The sequence below is a fragment of the Octopus bimaculoides genome, chromosome 3 (assembly GCF_001194135.2).
Source record: "Octopus bimaculoides isolate UCB-OBI-ISO-001 chromosome 3, ASM119413v2, whole genome shotgun sequence".
NCBI classification, from domain to species: domain Eukaryota; kingdom Metazoa; phylum Mollusca; class Cephalopoda; order Octopoda; family Octopodidae; genus Octopus; species Octopus bimaculoides.
The window spans coordinates 84,261,606-84,269,265 of NC_068983.1; the positions used below are offsets into that span (position 1 = coordinate 84,261,606).

A 7,660-nucleotide genomic window follows, 5' to 3' on the forward strand; every position below is an offset into this window, starting at 1 on the left:
ATATATATATTTATATATGTATGTATGTATGTATGTATGTGTGTTTGTGTGTCTGTGTTTGTCCCCCCACCATCGCTTGACAACCGATGCTGGTGTGTTTTCGTCCCTGTAACTTAGCGGTTCGGCAAAAAGAGACCGATAGAATAAGTACTAGGTTTCCAAAGAATAAGTTCTGGGGTCGATTTTCTCGACTAAAGGCGGTGCTCCAGCATGGCCACAGTCAAATGACTGAAACAAGTAAAAGAGTAATACAAGAAAGACATCATCAAATTATAGGAGCAGCTCTTTCCTCCCCTAAGATAAATTATCTTTGGGGTGGAAAAGGTCTGCTGTGATGGTTTGCAACCATATTTCAATGGCCCACCAAAGCAGCATCTTCAGCTTAAAAATGAAAGAGCATATTAATAACTGCATGGATGAAGGTTTTTAGAAGACATTAATAAGCATGAGCAACCAGTGAAGAAGTGGGTTTTTGAATGCATATAACAGTTGTTTGGCAATGCTCTGTAAGATCAGTCTATGACATGTGCTTGGAGAATATGCAATTTGTCAATTATGTGAACACTTGGTATTCTAAGATACTTGTTGTCTTCCAAATGTAAAACATCAATAACTTGTAGAAAATCCAAGTTTCAATCTATAAAAAAAACTGCACAAACAATACCTGGAAGACATGGATTTTTGTGTAGAATTTGATCCCCTTTCAGAACCATAGGCTTTAGGCTTATATACATAACTATTTCATTCTTCAATGGGTTATTGATAACAAAGAATAGCCCAGTAAAACATATTTATCTACCAGAACATCAAACTGTTTCAGACCAGAAAGTCCAATTAAGGAAGAATGGGAGACTGCTGATCTGTTCCTAAAAAATACATTCTAAATGTTCAATATCACAAACAGAACATCTCTTGAATAACAAAAGAAATTTACTTTACTTACTTACTTTACCATTATAAATCATTCAGAGTCAATAAAATAACTAACTAATAAATACTAGAACAGGCTTCACCTCTTCCTCAACAAAATATGACCTACTGATAGGCTAAACAAATTATATATGTATTATTATTATTATTATAAAACAAATTAATTATTATTATTATAGTGAGGACAATGAATGGCTCAGTAGAGTACCAAATAGAATGCCTTATTATATTTAGTTATGTCCCTTTACATTCTGAACTCAAATGCAATGAGGTTGACTGTCATTCATCTTTCTAAGATCCATAAAATAATTACCAGCCAATTTAATCAACTGTACTTTCTCCAAAAATATCTGGTTTTGAGCTAATGTTAAATGCTACAAATTATTATTATTACTATTATTATTATTATTATTATTATTATTATTATTGATATTGATAATTATCCTTTCTATTATAGACACAAGGCCTGAAATTTGGTGGTGGTTGGGAACCCTGGCAGAATTTGCACTCACAACGTAAAAACAGACAGAATGTTGCCTAAGCATTTTATCAAACATGCTAATGATTCTACCAGCTCACTGCCTTAAATAATAATAATAATAATAATAATAATAATAATAATAATTGGCTGATGCCAATGTCGCATAACTGGCCCATTTAAAAGTACCCTTCAATCATCTGGCAATATGCTGTGCTTGAGAAGACCTGTTGAGTCAAGTGAAATCATAGTCATGGCCGATGCCAGTGCCACCTGACTGGGACTTGTGCCGGTGGCACATAAAAAGCACCATTCAAGCGTGGCTGATGCCAGTGATGCCTGACTGGCCCTTGTGCCAGTGACACATAAAAAGCACCATTCGAGCGTGGTCAATGCCAGTACTGCCTGACTGAAAAAGCACGCACTACACTCTCAGAGTGGTTGGCATTAGGAAGGGCATCCAGCTGTAGAAACCTTGCCAGATCAGATTGGAGTCTGGTGCAGCCTTCTGGTTTGCCAGTCCTCAGTCAAACCATCCAACCCATGCTAGCATAGAAAGCAGACAGTAAACGATGATGATGGTGATGATGTTACTATTATTATTATTTAACTATTTCACAATACAAATATCTATTATATCATAAAATTTACCATTTTCTGCTTCAAGTGCATATAGCGTCTTTCACATTTTATTTATTCCTTTAGTATGTGTCCCTTTATGTCTCTTTAATTTTACTCTAGTCCTAGAGTTTTTCATATGTGTGCAGTAATATTTCATATAACAGTGCTGTTTTTGTATGTGACATAGGATAATCTTAGTTTAGAATATATTTTATATAATTTTTATCAAACTTAGAGCTCCTAGCATTACTTGAATGTTATAAGTTTTCAATTTTATTTATTTCTAAGTATTTTCTCCATTTATTTCCATCCTTCTCTACTAGACAATTACTCTCGACTCTCCAAGGTGTTGTCATATGTTAGGATTTAAACTTCTACAAACACATTTTTTTTTTATGTCTATGATCCTCAATATCTGGATCAATCAAATAACATAATGGTGATAAAATACTGGCATTAATACTGTGCCTAAGAAATATTCTGTGGCAATACTATAGTACTATAGCAAACGAAAACTGATAAATAACGACAATGAAGTTTCAATTATCTAAACAATCATTTAATGATGGAAGAGTGAATAAACTTATTAAGGACATTGTACCCAATCAATTAGCAATCACTACCCAAAGACACTGACCAGATTTGGAAGGCTTAAAGAAATCTTTTAGATAACAGCCCAATCTTCTGCTTGGTAGCTATAAAAAATTTTGTATGATCACTGTGAAGCAGCTTCAGGTCAAGGACATGTCTAAGCAGCATAGAATATGATGAATGCACAATCAAAAGAAAATTTGTTTTCAATAAATATAGCAAGTACTGAGCAATTTAAATAGTACTTTATTTACTTAGTATGTGGTTTTTATGGTTGCTTAACCCTTTAGCTTTTAAACCAGCCATATCCAGCCAAAATATTCTCCTTGTTCTCTTTGTTTTATATTCAAATTGGCTCACACCAACCCTACAATGTTAGTCTAACAGTATAGTCACATAATCTAAATCTCAAAGTTACAAGATCATCATCATCGTTTAACATCCGCTTTCCATGCTAGTATGGGTTGGACAATTTGACTAAGGACTGGTGAACCAGGTGGCTACACCAGGCTCCAATCTGATTTGGCAGAGTTTCTACAGCTGGATGCCCTTCCTAACGCCAACCACTCCGAGAGTGTAGTGGGTGATTTTACGTGCCACCGGCATGAAGGCCAGTCAGGCGGTACTGGCAACAGCCATGCTCGAAATGGTGTATTTTACGTGCCACCTGCACAGGAGCCAGTCCAGCGGCACTAGCAATGATCTCACTCGAATGTAAATTCATGTGCCAATGGCACAAGTGCCAGGAAGGCGACAAATTCAAAACAAGAATAATTTGAATGCTCAAGGATTAAGCATTTGAAAATTTACTGTTCTAACTTCTGGCATTTGCTGTGAAATATTAGAATTATTGCTCTTAATGTCCCACTCATGTGAGAATTTAGACATTAACTTCATTAGCTATCATTTTGCACAACTGAATGTGAGTATGCATTTTAAAAATTCTATATTTTAATAATGGTGCCCCAAAATGCCATAGCCTCCTGAGGACGGAACATATAAGGGAATAAAAGAATATAAGAAGTCAAACTAGAAATATTGACCCTTTTCTCAATCACAAAGATTAAAAGGAACAGATCTTATTGCCAATTTTCACAGAGTTAAATACATGAGAGAGATATGGGTTACCTTAAAAAAGGTAATTAATATACATCAGGTAACTTTACACAGTATAAGAAAAATTGAACTCAGTACAAGCTCCACAGAACTACAATTGCTTACAGTGGTAAACTATATCACTTTATCAGTGCTTAAAGCAAGGTGAACCCAATCATTGAGAGCTAAATACCTTGACCACAAAGCAGTGCTAGTGACAGAGCATAAACTGCTAACCACGCTTTCTCCTCAATGTTTTTCAATATATATATAGACCCAACCATTTATGCTTTCCATATTCAAGTTTGTGATGTCAAACTAATTATGATACCATCCCAATGTAAATAAAACAGACAACAGTTCAATGTTAGACTTGCACAATGTTAGAGCTAACAATTCCTCATCAAACAGGAAGGATTTATAGTTAAATCCTTTCCTCACATACAAATTAACTAAATGAGAAATTCTAAGAGAAGTTTCAATGTACTTTGAAGAGAAGTGTAATTAAGAAAAACTGAATAACTGAAAGCTTACTAATATAGACACAGGGCAATGTTTAAAAGGTGCAGTAACTCAACCAAAATTAAGTTCTTAATGAGCTGTAACAGTGTTTTGGAAATAAATTATTGATATGATTAACAAACAAAAATGCTTGATAATTATTTTACCAAACGTATATGATATATAAACACTAATTGTTCACTTAGCTTGATTTATGAAATATTTTTTTAAAAAAGAGAATAAATGTCAACATGGTGGATAAATATTCAGAAATAAAACCAAATAAATCATTTTAACATAAACCATGCTAACCATGCTAACTAAATTACTACATCAATCAACCTTTTTATTACTAGTTTCTCATTAATATGAAATCTCCTTAATTGAGTTATTTGAAAATAAAAAAAACTTTACCAAAGCCTAATTGAAAGAAGTAAGTGTTCTCATCAGTTTAATCAACTGCTCTCAATGCTACTCAATAACAATCCATTTCATCTAACGTCTCACTTTAACATCTTTGTTAGTTAACCTTGCCAGAATTCATGTCATGTTTCAAAATCATTTGAACACAAATCATATTTAATAGAAGAATCAGAACTGCTATGCATTAAGTGAGTTTGTTTTATCCATCTTCAGTGAAATCCATACTAGTGAGGCAAGTTTTATCATCTCATATAGTGCTCTACTCTTGATTTCCTTCAGTTTGATTGCTCCCATTTAGAACTACTATTTTCTGTCTGGCGATATCCAGAGAGGAAGCTCTGAATGAATCTTTCATTTGTTCATCTCCCTGTTGAAATACTGCCACCCATTAACACATACACTTTCCACAATAAGCTCCTTCATCAGAAAATTATAACAAAAGACCCAAGAATCTCTGCTGACAAGGAAGAGATGCTTTTATGTATTTTTTTTATTTTCCTTTAATTGTTTTTAATAGTTAAATTAGAAGAAGAAGGGCAGCAAACATGACCTTCTAGAAGACCTCTGAAATTTGTGGAGGAAATGGAAAAAAGAGACTGATTCATAAGGTTATCCTCAACCCAGACCCTTGTGAGAATAATTGCAATAGAGTGGACCCTGTCTAATGATGGCTAGTTGGTGGTGTTAAACTGATCAGCAACAGAATAAGCTTATATCACCTAAGAAAAAATACAGACCATTTGACAAGCTTTTGCAAAGTTTCCATCTAACCAATTTCACTCATAAGGCTTTCATTGACCTGAAGCTGTGATAAAAGAAACTTACATAAGGTAGTATGTAATGGGTTCAAACCTAGAACCATGCCATACCTGCATTCATTATGTACAAAAAGTGGTTAGTTTGACCATCAAAATGCTCTGCAATTACTACCACTATAATAACAGAGTTGTCACATTTTTATATAGTTATCACTATCTGAGACCTGTAAATTGTGATACAGCTGAACTGGGTCTTCTGCCTATGATCTTTGTTGAGACACTGTTTTACCAACATCTACCAAAATCTTTTACTAATTGAGATCTAGGGCCTTTCACTGTCTGTGACATGTAAGTAGGGACACCATTTAACAGCGCCCTACTAAAATAATAATGGTTTCAAATTTTAGCACAATATCAGCAATTTTAGAGGGCTAAGTCAATTATATTTCCCTCACCCACCCATCACCTGATTGGTACTTATTTCATATGTCCTGAAAGGATGAAAAGCAAAGTCAATTTTGGCAGAATTTGAACTCAGAACATAAAGAGCTTGAAGAAATGCCACTAAACATTTTGTCCAATCTACCAACAATTTTGTTAGCTCAACACTTTAATAATAATTTTTTAACACAGACGCAAGGTCACTAATTAGAAGGGAGGGTAGAATCAATAATATTGATATCAGTTCTTGGTTGGTAATTTACTATATCAATCCTCAGAGAATTAGAAAGCAAGATTAACCTCGATGATATTGAAACTTTGGAAATAAAGGAATATAAATAACCCATGCAGGACATTTTACCTGATGCTCTACTGCTTTTGTTACCCTCTGCTAATAATAATAACTGTTTCTAAGACAGGCATAAAGCCTGAAACTTTCAGGGATAGGGTTCATCAATTAAATTGGTTCTAATATTTAACTAGTACTTTATTCCATCAACCCCAAATGGATGGATGAAAGGTAAAGTTGATCTCAGCTAGAATTGAACTCATAACTACATATTGCAACTCATTATTTATCTCTCTGATTAGACAGCCAATTTTGAAGACACAAAGTATATTCAACTGAATATATATTCATCATCATCATCATCATCATCATCACCACCATTTAAGTCCAATTTCCCTTGCTTGGATGGGTCAGGTGGAATTTATTAAAGCAGATTTTCTATGGCCAGATGCCCTTCTCATCACCAACCTTAAACTGTTTCCAAGTATGGTGATATTTTCTCTTAATTAGACATGCTTTTCATGAAAGACTGGAAATGAACAACAACCTCATTTGTATGACAATGGCAGTGGTAGCAGTTGGTGTTTCTGGGTCAATTCTACTTTGACTAGTGATAAAATATTTTCCTTCATAAAATTTCAATCTCTGAAGAGGTCATGAACTGAGTTCCTAGAAATAGCAGCTAAATCTCCCTGGATCATAACTTACCATTTTAGAAAAGAAAGGAGTCATGTATCCAGATAATGTAGTCATGAATATAGTAAACTTGAAACAAAGATAGGACTGTCAAAGCTTGAACATCCTTCATCATAGGTCTGTTATATCAGGGTTGATATGAACTAAACAACAACAACAACAACAGTCATACAACTAAGGAAAAATCTTTAGTAAAAGAATCTTTAGTTGCCCAAGTTACAAAACGATAGACAATCTGGGTAGCTAGCTAGTTTGTAGTTCTGGACATTTTAATGGAATGTAGAGCCTTAAGATTTTTGATAGGTAGGGTCAAATATAATCAGACTATAAGTAAAGTATCCCTAAAAAACAAAATGTGTTGTTCTTATTCGCAAAACTAGACATATAGCCACTGTTTTAACCCCTATTCAAGTAAAAGAAAAGTGGAATGGAAAAAAAAAAAAGATATATATACATATAATACTTAGCAATGTGTTTGGATCTATTTTAAAACGGGGGCGCCAGTTTTCATTTATGTTTTATGTAGTGTTTTTGGTACGGAAAGACTTTCAAACTTCGTATACTTATCTATTTTGTGTTATAGAACAGAAAAATATTTTTGTATTCGAATTTATTTCATGTAAAAAATTGTCTTATTTCGATAATTTCTACTAATCACTGACGTCTATTCAGTTGAAAACAGTTAGCGCTGTAACGGTGTATATCGTATTAATCCCCTAACCCTAACCCTAACTAGAGTGTTAACCGTAACCGTAACCCTAACCCTAACCCTAAAACTAACCCTAACTCTAGAATCCGAACTCTAAAATTGTTACACACATAGATACGCACAGCGTA

General features: G+C 34.0%; 1 protein-coding gene across 6 annotated transcripts in view; it reads right to left on the reverse strand.

Moving 5' to 3' along the window:
* LOC106872997 (zinc finger protein squeeze) overlaps nucleotides 1-7,660 on the reverse strand; it is a 74,695-nt gene that overhangs the window by 20,456 nt on the left and 46,579 nt on the right. The window lies entirely within an intron of this gene.